Source organism: Centropristis striata, chromosome 21, assembly GCF_030273125.1.
Source record: "Centropristis striata isolate RG_2023a ecotype Rhode Island chromosome 21, C.striata_1.0, whole genome shotgun sequence".
NCBI lineage: Eukaryota > Metazoa > Chordata > Actinopteri > Perciformes > Serranidae > Centropristis > Centropristis striata.
In genome coordinates, this window is record NC_081537.1 from 10,449,834 (window position 1) to 10,464,206 (window position 14,373).

The following is a 14,373-nucleotide window of genomic DNA, read 5'->3' on the forward strand; positions in this document are numbered from 1 at the left end:
AGAGAGAATTTGGGAGAAATAAAGTAAAATATGGTGGTAAAAATGGAGAGAAATGAAAAAAAAACAACCCTCCAACAACCAACAACCTCCCCAGAGAAAGAAAGCGAGAAAGCAAACAAGAGCAAGATTGTGGTACTCATCATATCCACTGCTCTCCCTTTCACATACACACACACACACACACACGCTCAAGGAACAAATATCAAGAATATTCCTGCCTCTCTCTTCCATTGCCTGCTCTCCAGGAGTCATAAAACTCCCATTTAAAAATGCATGGGCTCCATAAGCTGCCAGACCTATCTATTAACTGTGTTATAGTGTAGCTGGCTATAGCTGCTGACGGCAGCCAGGGAATGCTGCTTTCCATTAGGGGAGAGAGAGAGAGTGTGTGAGGAGGAGGGAGGGGAAAGGGGATGAGGGATGAGGAATGAGGGGAAAGACAGAATTTACTCATTTTTCTTTTTCCCATGGCACTGCAATCTGATGCCTGCGAGTTTGGGCATGTGGAAGAGAGGGGGAGGCAGTGACTTCAACATGTAAGCCTGCATAAGTATGAGTATATAACTGTATCTCTGTGTGTGTGTGTGTGTGTGTGTGTGTGTGTGTGTGTGGTTTCTGCACCTGTGGGTGAGTCTGTGGCCGAGGCGAAAAGTAATTGATTCGAGTGTTTCTGGGAGATTTTCCCCAGTGTCCTTAGGCGCTCACCAGATGACTATTGATTGGTTAATTGATTGATTGGCATCCGGCCGACAGTGAGTCAACAACATCATCACTCTTCATATGGACTCAGGCACACACACACACACACACACACACACTCTTCTAGTCTTATCCTTTACAACATTCAAATACTTCTCGGTGCTTATTTGTGAATCAGTTATATCTCCAAGACTAAACTTTACACAGATTTTGTCTACCATAATCTACTTTTAAGAACTGAAACCATACTTATAAATGTAGACATGGGGAAGGGTTGAGGATATGAAAAAAAAATATTTTCCAACAAAGCTGCCTGCCAATCTGTGCTTGCTTCCGCGCCGGTCATTAGATATAATGAAATCATGAAAAACACTACACTGGGACTGTCATAGCAACTGAAAATAAAATGTGACGATTAACCATGAAAACAGAAAATGGCTGTTTTCGTTTAACAGAGCAACCGTCCTCACCTAAGCGTCCTTGAGCAAAACACTAAACATCAACCTGCACTTGGTACAAGCATCTGCTTAATGTCTTTGAATTAAAATGTAAATGAGCTTTGGATGGTTTAGGTGATCTTCAACATGCCAGTGTGCATTTCTTCTTGATGGTGTTTTTTTCCTCTCCTCAGCCCCACCTCTCTGTGCATGTGTAAGTCAAACACGGACTATGAAAATTAATGAGCTAGCACCTAAAGTAGTCGTGACACTTAGAAACAAGGCTCCTGTCCCTTTAATGGACCATATAGACAATGTCTGTGGTATTTCAATTAACAGACAATGGGACGACATGAAATAATGACATATAGGAAGAGTTGAGTGACACGTGAGAATGAGGTGGCGACGGCCGCTCCCATCCCTTTAATGGACCATCGTGGTTGAGCGTAGACAATAGGAGTTAATAGGAAATGTAAGATTATGATGTAGGCTCTGTCTAAAGGGGTGACTGACACCTGGGAGTGAGGCTGTTACATCTTAATGCACTGCTGCCACCGGGATGAATCAGCCCCACATATGGGGGGTGGAGACCATCTGAAGGCCGCTAATAGCAGTCGCTGTCAGTCTCGCATTAACCTTGAGAACAGCCAGGGGACTGCGTTAGCCCTGCTGACCTCTCCTTTTCACACACACACAATTCCTGTTATGTCCACATGTATGACTGAAGGGCAACTCCATGTGTGTGCACGCACGTGCACGGCCATCCCTCTTCCTGTGTCTTATGAGCACCATCAGTAGGATTAAATCAGTCCATCACAGGCTGCTGTAACACCATATAGGCTGTCTGTGTTGAAGTGAAATCACCTAAGCCTTTCCTGTTGCCCCCAGGGTTAGGGTCCATATAGACCAATAAAAGCACTCCCTAAGCTAATTTTGTGTACACAGATGTGCACACGCGCTTACAAATGTCCTCATCAACTCAGTGGAACAACACCAAGCTACTTGCCTGTATATGTAAGTCTGACAAGATAGATACAGCAAAATATAGAACTAGAATTACCGCCTTGTAGTTTTATGCCTCTGCCAACTGATTCAAGTTGCAGTTTTACACCCATGTTTGACTTATATGTCGCCATGTCAGTAGACAATGCTTCAAATATGGATGTTTTGGTAAAGAAGCTGCAACTTCTAAAAAGTGGATGCTTCAGACACTTTTTCAACCCCGTAGGATAGAAGATGTATACAGTCACCACAGTTTTAAGTTGGGCACCCAAGATTACATGTGGATACAGTTTTCTCTTATTTTCCTGAGAAAGTTGACATTATGATGTCACAATGAAGCTGACTTTTGACTTTGTTGATTGTTAATGTGCATCATTTATATGATTAAACATTTGCTTGAAATTCTGTCATATTTAGGAGTATGAATAATTGGGTTATGGCCAAAAATGGACTTTGTGACCCTGACCTTTGACCTCCAAAAATCAGTTCTTCCTTGAGTCAAAGTAGACATTCCTGCCAAATTTGAAAGAATACTTTAAAGACGTTCCCAAGAAATTGCATTGACGAGAATTGGATGGATGTGAGGTCGCAGGGCAGTGACCTTTGCTAACAAAAATCTAATTTGTTTGTCCTTCAGTCGAAGTGGACATTTTGAGCAAATTTCTTCAAATTTGCTCAAAATGTCCCAGATATATTGAGTTTGCTAGAATGGGATCTCCATGAGGTGGCAGAGCAGTGACACTGAACTTTTCCAAGTCGAGGTTTGTGACAAATTTTTGAAGAAATTACCTAATCATGTTCCAAAGTTATTGAATTCACGAGAATAGGATGTACGTGAGGTCGCAGAGCAGTGACCTTTGGTAACAAAAATCGCATTTGTTCATACTTGAGTCCAAGTGGATGTTTTTGACAAATTAAATTGTCCCTCAAGACGTCCAGGATATTGCGTTTACTAGAATGAGACGGATGTGAGGTCACAGTGCAGTGACCCTGAACTTTTCTAAGTAGAAGTTTGTGCCAAATTTGAAGAAATCCTGTCAAGAATTCCCTTAGAAATGCCGTTCAAGAGAATGGGATGGACATGATGTCACAATTACCTTGACCTTTGCCAAAGTCTTATTAGTTAGTCCTGAGTACTTTTGAAGAAAATCCTTTTTGGCATTTCTGAGATATCACCTCTGCAAGAATGGTAAGGACAGACAACCTGAAAACATGACGCCTCAGGCCATGGAGGCATAAAAACAAGTGAAAATCCTGATGTTTTCAATCCTAAGACAAATTTGAATTGTAAATATGAATTGAATTCAAAATGTACAAAGCACATTTTAAAACAACCCACATTGACCAAAGTGTTGTAAAAACCACAGCTTATGTATCAAGCAACACCATCCTGCCAGTCATATCTATAGGAAACACCTACACTAAATTAATTCCTTGTAGTACAAACTGTGAAAACGCAGAACAAATGTCAACCTTGGCATTTTGGAAAGAGAACAAGATGCATAGCTGCAGTGAAAGCTGGTTGTGTTTTGTTATTTGGCCTGACTGACAACAAGGATCTTGTGTTGAGGCATGACTGGGCAGGCCGATGCCCATGTGTTTTCAGTCAACTTTCACTGGCGGGAGGAAAGACAGAACGTGGAAGATAAAGGGAGAGGGGCTTAGAGAAAGAGAGAGGAAAACAAAGAAGTATTTTTAAAAATAAAATGCTTAGAATGGCTCCCTGGGAGAACGAGTGAAAGCATGATCAAACACAGCAATGACCTAATTTTCTGCCACCCAACACAGAGAAGGGGATGAAAGAAGATCCACATGGAGAGAGCGTACTAGGATCGAGGAGGCCGACATTTTCTGTCTCTGCGAAGGAGGTTGGACGTCAGCGGAGGTGTCCGATGGAGGTGCTGAATGGTGGTAGCAAACCCAACAGAACATGCTTTGAATTTAATCTTCTTTATAACAAATGTGTTGTTTGTGTGGCTTGGACACGATGAGCTCACAAGGGATTCTGTGTTATCGTGTACTAGAAATGGAAAACAGATGCTCATGGGAAGAATCTGGCCCTGCACTCAAATCTGAAATTCTTCTGCAGATATAAACTATTAATATAAAGCCTTTAAACCCAATGACATCGCCGTCTAATATTCAAAACCCACATATGGAGCGCAAACTGACACTGTAACTGGTTCTGCACCATTTGGCAGGCTGTTTAACAGGTCATGGTATGGACAGCTCCAGGTGCTGAAATGAGGTATAGTAAACTAACTTTAAAAAAAAGAAAAGAAACAAGACTGTATTTTTTTTCCATTGTTCCCAAAAAGTAAAAGAATGCAAAGAAGACAGGAAGCAGTCTGACACCGGTAAAATAAGGGTATGGTAAATTATTTTTATTTATGCTCTTTTTTTATTATCTTATTTTTTCTTTTCTTTTTTGTCTTTATTATTGTATTTTGTATTTGTATACTTACCTTCATATACTATGTATTTATTAGTCTAATGTTAAATAGATTTTGAAAGGAACATTAAGTATGAACAAATATATTATCATTATAAGCATCTCCACCATATAATGTTTTATATGTACTGTCATTATACTAGTTAAATGAATAAACTAAAAAAAATAAAAGTCCTGGTTGTATTCCTTAATGTTCTTTTGCCCAATAAAAAAAATAAGTAATTATTATGTATTTTATAAAATGCATATACAAGAATTCCTTACCAACAAATCCTTCAAAATAAACCATAAATGATAACGTTGCAAATCAGTGTTGGCCAAAAAAAAGCAGTTTTACAATATAGTATGGTGATGGTTCAGCTTTGATTAGGTTTAGGCACAAATATGACCTGGTGAGGGTTGGGAAAGAGCAGGTTTGGGTTAATATTCTTAAGGTTTGGGGACTTTTTCATCATGGTTGCAGTCATTGGGCCATCAGTGCAAGACGGCTTAATTTTTGTTCAGTTTTGGGGGAAGTGGACACATGTCATCCATTGTTTATACAGTCGAGGTATGAAACTGGAAACCAACAGTGGTCATGCTGTTCAAATTTGTTTTTCGTCCAATCCAACCCCGACCTCCTCCCTGACACACGTTGTGGCTTCATAATAACATTGCCCAACTTCCTCCTTTTGGTCATAATTTTGATGCTACATGTTATACGTGCATTTACTGAAACAACTAATGCAGTCAGGCCTGCATCTCCCCTGCACGTATTCGTTCACATATCCCTATGGTCTATGGCTGGACCTAATTGACAACCCCTGTCTTCTACTTCTCCATCCAGCTGTCCTCACACACACTGGGTATTCTATGACGGTGCAAAAAGCTTTTAAAGGGCTAACATTTGTGCTTGAGTGGCCAGAACATTGTGTGCAGCACTGCCTCTGCACGTCTCTGCATAAAGTCCACTAGCAGAGCGACTGTGCTGCTGCGACTGGACTGGAGGGGATATTTTTAGAAAGCCGTTGACAATTTCACGTCCCCAAACGGGTGTAATCGTATTATGCTGGAGGTGCTAAAAGCCTTGAGTTGGGAAAGCACGTCACTGGAGGAAACAGGCTGAGACACACAAGAACCGTTCCCAGTGAGTCTGGAGAGCAGGAGGCTTAGACGCAGAATGGGAGGAGTAGATGAAGAGAGACAGACGTACAAACTCAGCATGCGAGATGGAAAGAGTCGAGTGAAAGAGGAGAAAATCATAAGGAGGTGCGTTCAACAGCTGACAAGGAAGGATGAGATGCAAATGAAGCCGGTGGTCGGGAGCATTAGCTCTGCTGTTGGAGGGTGTGGTGGCAGCTCCGGGTTTGGAGGCTCGATCGTTTTGACGGTGTTCGGTATCGGCAGCTCTGAAGGTTCAGGCCGGCCATGGCGATGATAGATGAAAGACTGAACTTTAATCAGAATGGCGCCCGGAGCATTTTCAGGGAGGTAAACAGGTTAATCAGTCAAGCCCTCCTTCCATCCTCCCTCTCATTCTCCCCTACTCCTTCCTCAGCACATGACCACTTCTGACACTGGCACGCCATTCGTCTCTTTCCCATCAGCACCTCGCCCCGCTCCTTCCCTCCTCCACCCCTCATTCCCCCCCACTCTGCTTCTCATCCCTGCAACCAGCCACAAATCCCCCACCTCCCCTGTTGCCCATACTATCAGGCATATCCCGCTATCATATGAAGGGGAACTTGAACATCAAAGCGCTCCGTCAGCTCATTTAATACCTCACAGCATCATCCACCATAAAACTGTGAGGTGGGAGGAGAGCATTCAGCAAACAGAGGCTATTCATATGGTTTCTTGCATTATTGCGCCTCAACTAGCCTGTAGCGTAGGAGGTAGATAATCACTTAGGAGGAAGATAATCAAAGTTATCACTCCATATCTTTAAAAAACCTTCTGCTAAAATCAAATCCATTGAGGCAAATGCAGGAGAGAAAATAGTAGAAGGATCAGCCAAGCATTATCCATTGTTCTTTGTGTCCCAAGGGTTTATTTATTAAAATGGCCCTGTCTTACTGCCTCTCCAAGAAACAGCAAGGCGTGTTGGCTTGCATAAAAACTTGTGCAATGTGCTGAACTGTGCCAAATTACTGCACGCCTGACCACCGGACATTTTAAACAAGCTGCAACTGTAAAAAGGAAACCAGGAACTAAGAATTCCCACGAGTTTACGGTCCAAGCCGCATTCCATGTTTCCGTCATCCATCTCATACATACAAACCTCCCCCTCTCTCTCCCCAAGAAAAATAAACAATCAACTCTGACAAACCACTTTGGCCAGCCGAGTGTGAACCTTACAAAGCCTTAACAGCTCCTGTGGAGAGAGGCCACATCCAATCTGAAATTACCCACACCAGCTCTTCAACCACACTGTGTCGAGGCAGTTGTCGGGGCCAGGGGAAGCAAGATTATATTGTGTTGTCTGGGATCCCGACCACAGACTTTGGTAAGCAATCAACAAGGCCCGCCTCTCACCAAGATAAACTTCACAGGCGGTTGCCACTCATTTACGGGCTGAGCTGCCCGACTCGGCCGCATCTTTGCCGCTGAGCATCAAACTGGTCGCCTCACTAGTTTTCTCTGCAGCCTTGGTTGGAGTGCAGATTAGATTTGGAATAAATGTTCTTCTTGTTCATATTTGTCCAGGATATTGCAAAAGGATGCTGGTTGTGCAACATGAGTGAGGAAGCACGCTTTACAGGAGGCCCTGAGGGGGAACAGAGGAGGACAGAATGCTTATTTGGGGAGCGTGTACAGGCTTTATGTTGGGAACTCTCCAAATGTTTTGGTGATATTACCTCCTCCTACCTCTCTGCTTTTGTCGCAGGGAGAATTCAGGATGTTCGCTTGCTTAATGATGTGAGCATCCGTGCTGTAGTTTGAACTATATACACAAGAACCTCAGAGGGGAAAAAAATGCTAATGAAGCTATTAATGATAGATCAGTGCATAACTCAAGGTGGCAGCTAGAGAAGAGGAGGACAAGATCGGCGGCATCATCTTTTTTTTTCTTTTAAATACCGCAAGTAGAGAGCTGTGTGGGAGTCATGAGAAAGGGGAACTGAAAAGTGCCGGAAGACAGTCGCTCTGTTGTTGGGGAATGGGAGACGGATAGCTGGCTAACACGCATACACACCCACTCAGACATATGCGACTGTATAGATGCGCCAAAAAGACATCACAGGCTGAACTCCTAGAGGGCCAGAAACTCCCTGTGAGTTACAATGTTACATTTATTCTCAGGGTTTTTTTTATAACAGCCAGAATATCATATGTAACATACTGTACTGTAGTCTTGTATTACTGCTGGATTAGCACTGCCCAGGAACAGGAACTTGTGATACATTAGGCCTCATGCAGCAACATTCTCTTACACTTCACTACGACAAAAAAGTCAACTCCAGATGCACCAAAACAAACAAATCCATCCAAAGCTGCTCGTACTCAGGCGTGCAGAAGGATGAACTGGTCAGAATTTTTATTGCCATTGATTAACACTATATAAGGGCAGCTGTTGGACTTGTGCAAATCCTCTGGCATGTGCCCCAGAATTGAAAAGATGCCACCCAAAAAAAGCTGCAGTCACCAACAAAAAAAGTTGGAATTTGAGGTTTCTGCAAACACCAGATACATTGATCTGTTGCTTTTTCTGTCCATTGACGAAGAGATGTGATGTTACAAGCAACATAGGTTCAGGACCGACCGACCCTGACCTGAAACCTGGAGACCCTTGAACCAGGTCCTGTTTAGTTATGTCTGGAATTTGTGCTTTTTTAAAGACTAACCATGTTCCTTGAACCCACCCTTTAACAAGTGGTTGTGGTGCCTTACCATAACTGACTATTTACAAAAGTTATCATCACAGGGATAGAGTCGTCACGTGTTTACAATGTGCTCCAGTAGTTGGTGTTTAAAGCTTGTCATTTGCTACAATGAGCGGTTCAAATATTTTGAAAATTCAGCACATCTGAAACGTAAAATGCCAACAATTATTCTGGCAACTGGGTTAAAAAAAAGGCTGGAAGAAGAAGAAGTTCTGCAGTAGTGAAATGGTAGAAATACAATAAACTTAAAAGATCAAACCCAGCTGAAACTAATATATAAATATAGTAATCTTAATTTGAGTCCATGATTTTCTTGCTTTTTTATGTTACTTACATGTAAAACTTTGGAGCATTGGACAAACAATTTGTTCACTGTGAAAACTAGATGTTATTTTTCATATCTTGGTGAGAATCCTCTCGACCAATCGTAAAATATTCTCTTAACTCAGAAAGAAGTCAAAATAATACATGGTGGCCCATAAAGTTGGAATAATTTTCTTTTCAGACACAATCCTCTGTTAATTGTGATAATAATTTTCATTGTGATATATTTGGAAGAGATTGATAGTACAGCTGAGAAGATATACACTTTATCTGTCAAGAATAAATCACAATCATTTCATGGAAAATAGGTTAAAAAAATGTTATTTCAACTTAATGAGTGACCGTGTAGAACATAAAATCCCAAATAATCAATGGGTACTAACAAAAAAAGAACAAATCGTGGATACAAACAAAAAATAAGAGGAAATTTGTTGTATATCGCTTCCTGCATGAAGCCCAATGTCGTCTTACTTAAAAGTTAGGTTTCTAAAAAGCATTTCTGTAGCTGACATTCTTTGTGATGCCATAGAAGCATCATTATTAAATTATATATCATTATTATTGTTTATTTATTCAAAGGAAACTTCTGTTACAGTAACAGAGCAGCAATGCATTTATTTATAACAAACTTCAATCCAAACATCAGAGAGCTAACTGCAAAATAACTGAAACTAATCTAGAATTTGTTTGGTATAACTCACTGGAATTTGTAATATTGTGGAATATTTTGACGTCTGAATGGAATAACACAGAGTATGCCAGTGGGACAAGGTGCTGGACACTGACACGCATTCGCCATATCCTGAAAAGTGGCCTGGAAATCTCCACGGACTAATAATACAGGGCAGACGGAGCCTGTCAGAGTGGCAGGCCAGCTGAAAGTGATTTGGTGGATTGAAGAGAAAAAGCAGGGAGAGAGAGAGAGAAACAGAAGGAGGAAGAGAGGAACACAAGGAGAGAGAGGTGGAGGTAGAGGCAGGCAGTCATCAGCGTTGTCGTCCCATCTCTCTGTAGATCGAGATGAATTTGTCCTGACAACACAGGAGCCACTCAGACAACACCTCCTGACCCATCTGCACACAAACACACACACATAAATCTCCTACAGGCTTGGCCAAGGAAGAGGAGGGAGGGAGGGAGGGAGGGAGGGAGGGAGGGAGGGAGCAAATGAGGGTGTGAGTAAAAGTAAATAACCCACTAGATGGAGTTAAGTGGGGACAGAAACCGACTCAGGAGTGCCAGAGAAATACTATAAAACAGAAAGAGAGTGCAGCAGATGAGGGACAAATCGATTTCGGTAACGAGGCAGAGCGAGCGGTGGGCATGAAAAAGGAAGACGGAGATGGAGAAAGAGCCTGAAAGAGGGAATGTGAAATAGATAGAGAAGAGAAAGAGGAGAGGATGTGACGGACGGAGATGGAGAGAAAGACACACCTTGTCAAAAAAAGATTGAGAGAGCGGAGGAGGGAGACGGAAACAGAGCGAGGAATGCAAAGATTGAATGAAGATAAAAGAGTGAGGGGAAGATGAGAGGATGCCTTATTTTCTTCCATCTCAATTTGCACAAAACTTTCATTACCACCAATTTGGGCCGGGAGCCGTAGGCTGGACCATTAGATGAGCCCGGCATCAATCAGCCTAATCTCCCTCCCAGGCCGCTAAATTACAGCGCCCAGTTGCTTATTAAAATTTGTCGCCCGTCTCCCAACACCCGGCACTGCTGGAGATTAGACAGGGGCCCCTAGACAAATCTGTTCCAGAGAAGAAGAGGAGGAGGAGGAGGAGGAGGAGGAGGAGGAGGAGGAGGAGGAGGTGGAAGGAGAAAGAGGGGGAAGGAAGGAAGTACAGGGACAGTAGGAGGGGGAAAAAGAGAAATGTGCTTGCTGAGACAGAGCGGATCAGAGTGGGGGACGATCATCTGGTTTGATTTATACACTCACTAGATTTGGCGTGCACACACACACGCGCACAAACTCTCTCATTGCATTTCAACCTCTCTTCATACATCCCAATACATCCCATATACCCCCACCGCCTCAGCCCCCCCCAAATGCAGTTTTCCATTCCTGTCAACACCTCCAACACACACACAAACACACTGGTGAGCAGAATGCGACGCCTCCCGTTGCACACTCAATCAAACCGGCGGCCAGATAAGACGCATGATGAATGGCGTAATTGAAGGCGGCAGCAGGGTAATGCTGCATCGCTCCGGGTTTGGTAGGGAGAGAAGAAGAGCGGGTGATTAGCCTGTAGGATTTATTGTTATTGCCCGTCTTATTAAAGAATACTAAGACTGTCTGCCTCGCCTACTGTACGCCACCTCCGGCGACAGAGCGTACAGGGCCCGACAGCAGGGTTGCACCTATATGGATTCAGAAATTTGGCTCAGCTGGAGGTTGCAGGGAAGAAATCTTCTCACACATCTCTTTGGTCTCTCAAAGCATCAAACGCAATTACTACATAAGGAGAAAAAGGAGTATGGAGTGATGGAGGCTAGTGTGGACAAAGAAGAGAAATGAGGGTTTTCTACTGTGCACTCAACAGCTCAAATACTCTCCTTTCACATATGAAAAGCTACCAAAGGTCCTTGACAGAAGTGAGCCAGATAGTGTACTTAACAGCTACACTGAGGCCACTCGCTCCCTGACAAGAAGCCTCCGCTGTCCTTCTGCTGAGAGAGCATGTGCAGAGGGATTTCTCCTCAGACTGCCCATGCCATCTGATGACCCTGATTTGCAACGGTTTACTGTTCGTTGGGGCCTAATCTGTCTTAATGGATCCTGGCTCGTGGCACATGAAGAGATGATTTCAATTAGTGAGGCTCAGGATGCTGTTGTTTAGACACTCGAGCACATTTTTACACACGCAGGCCTCGAGGAACCAATTATTATCAGATTAAGGTGGGAAATCGTCGGTAATTGTTTTAAGCTCCCCTTTTTACAAAAAAATGTTGAAGTTTAAAATGGCCAAGATTAGCTCCGAAGGTGTTAGAGCGGATAAAAGTAGCTGTGGTACCAAAGTGAAGCGGGTGCAAGGAGTTTTTAACTGATTATAAAACAGTCTCAAGTTAGAACTGTAGCAGATGAAACTACTTCATTCCATCAACTGGTTTAGAGCGAATAAACAAAGCTGCACATACATACTCTGGTCAGAAGGTGGCAGTGTGATGTATTGCTGTAAGCTAATCCGTCAGTAAACAGTATAAATAGAGAAAAAACAACAACAAAAAAGAAGCTAATTGGACAAGTTTGGCGTGAAATGGAGAGAAGTCTTCAGAAACTGGATTCAATTTGGCAACTTATAATTGTTCTCTTGGGTTTTCCAGCAGAGTGGAAACAGCTGATCAGTCTGGTGAGTTAAATGTTCCCTACTTCAACACTTCTTCAGAAAAAAGGTTTCCATCTCCCGTTTAGTGCATTACCTATTTTTCGAAAAAGACTAAATCCACCACAAGCGAGCATAAAAAAAATTGTGCAAAAGTTTTAGCGAATTGTGGTGTTTCCATCAAGCTTGGAACTTGCTTTTGTATGTAATATGTATTTAATTCCCAAAATACATTTGTATATTTTGATGATAGATTAACTAGTTTTAGATGTGAATATTCAATGATTTTGTTATATAATTTTAAATTAGTGTTTGAAGTAAAACTGTTGGGTCTGAGTTTAATATTTTGACATTGACCCTGAGATTTTTAATAGCAGTCTCAAATAAGATAAGGCCTTGGAGAAAACTAAGTGGATTTGCAGAAGAAAAATAGCATTCAATCCATTAAAATTGCTGCAACTAAGTGGTCTTTTCTAATGGTTATTTTTGAAATTCAGTTTAGCGAGAGAATGTTGGTTAATGGATTCAATTGTACAGCGGGTCAGTGCTGCGTAGAAGTAAAATCACTCTGCAATCAATACATTAACGTCCGCGACTTGTTTCAAAAAAGTATCAGCAAATATTTTGTCCAATAGATGAAGGACATCATTAACAGCGTGACATTTGTTAACAAGGCTTGGTGCGCTTGATAAAGCACAGTGTGGAACAAACCAAATGAAAAATTCCACCAGACTTTGTGTGATATATCCTGCGAGGACCAGAATGAAAAGCGCAATCTAAATGACGTAAAGCTTGCCGTAACGCAATTCGGCCGCTGATTTTTGACATTGTGACACAAACATTATAGAAAAATATATGCAACAGGCATTTTTACATTGTTTGGTTTGCATATATTGTCATATAATTTTGGATTACAATATCTCGATATTTGTTTTTATCACAATGAAAGACGATAAATTATTGTATTGAATTATTGCCCAGCCCTACATTCAATTGAAAACGGTACAAAGACTAAGATATTTGATGTTTGAACTGATAATCTTTGTTTTTCACACAAAATACACACTCTGAATTCTGTTTTTATGTATGTTTTACACATCATCCAAACTTTTTTGGAATCGGGGATTGTAGCTCCGAATGACACAAATGACATTTTCGTAGGATGATAAAGTCAATCAGTCATCAGTCAATGCCAGAGATTGCCTGTCAGACAATGTGTTCCACCTTCCAATACCAAAATCTTGTCTCATTGCAAACAAATTCTGATGCGCATATCTGTTTATAGAGGTTAAAATGAAAAAAATGCACGCCTTTCCCTGCTCAGCTGATGCAACAAAGAGCAGAAAACAAATTCCAGCACACACTTTCCACATTCAGATTAAGTGAGAACACACCAGCCTCACATACTGTGTATTACAAGTGTCACTAGCAGAGATACACAATGCAACAGAGAGCCTGCATCTGCTGCACAAGAGAAAAACGGTGAAAGCACAGCAACTGAGAGCGGTGTGGTTGCACGGAGCATGTCCACTGTCAACACGTACTGACACCGTAACCAGAAGAGGGGAAACCACACATGTACACACTGTGGTCTCAGACAAAGCCCATTGAGAAACCTAGCAGTTGCTTTGTCTGAAAGTTTAATTAGCACAGCACCTAAAGTATTCAAAGATAGAAGGGTTGGCAGTGGCGAGGGGATGTGAGCCAAAAAGCTCTGGCGTGTCCGTGCTATTTTAAAGAAGAGTTTGATGTGTTTGTTGTTGCTTCAGTCGGGTTTGTTTTGATCTAGAAAACTCAGTGAATCACATTTACTGCTGTTGCATGGTGTGTGTATGATTTATGAAATGAGTTCAGTCCAGGATCTACCTCTGGTGCTCGCCAGCAGCCCCTTTGTGCTGCTGTTCAGGCTGATTGAGTGGTGTGCTGCTCGACCAACTGGGCTTCCGGCTGGTGGACGGCCCGCATCGATTGCTCGGGCGAGCCCTTTTTCTGGAGCACAGACAGAAAAATAGAGAGAGTGGAAAATAGAGAGCAAAGAAAGAAAGGTAAGAAAGGATTGGAGGGGAGAGGAAACAGGGGAAAAAAGAGGAACATTAGCTTAAATGAAAGTTTATTAGCTGTATCAGTCAGTCAGTCGGGTGGGGGTTTTGCCCCAGGCCTTCCATCCTTCCTCTCTATCTATCCCCCCCCCCCCCTCCCCCTCTTTCTGCTTGTGTGTGTGTGTGTTTGCAAGGGGAGTGGTTAGGGAGGGGGGGCAGGCATGACGGGA

The 14,373-nt window shown here is 42.3% G+C and overlaps 1 protein-coding gene across 4 annotated transcripts in view; it reads right to left on the reverse strand.

Annotated features, from left to right (window-relative positions):
- raraa (retinoic acid receptor, alpha a) overlaps positions 1–14,373 on the reverse strand; it is a 159,084-nt gene that overhangs the window by 98,899 nt on the left and 45,812 nt on the right. For 3 of the 4 annotated variants that reach the window (XM_059324417.1, XM_059324413.1, XM_059324414.1), the window contains one exon: positions 13,971–14,093. The exons of the other annotated variant lie outside the window; for it this stretch is intronic. The gene's annotated coding sequence lies outside the window, so the exon portion shown is untranslated. The remainder of the gene's footprint in view (positions 1–13,970; positions 14,094–14,373) is intronic. 4 annotated transcript variants of the gene reach the window in all.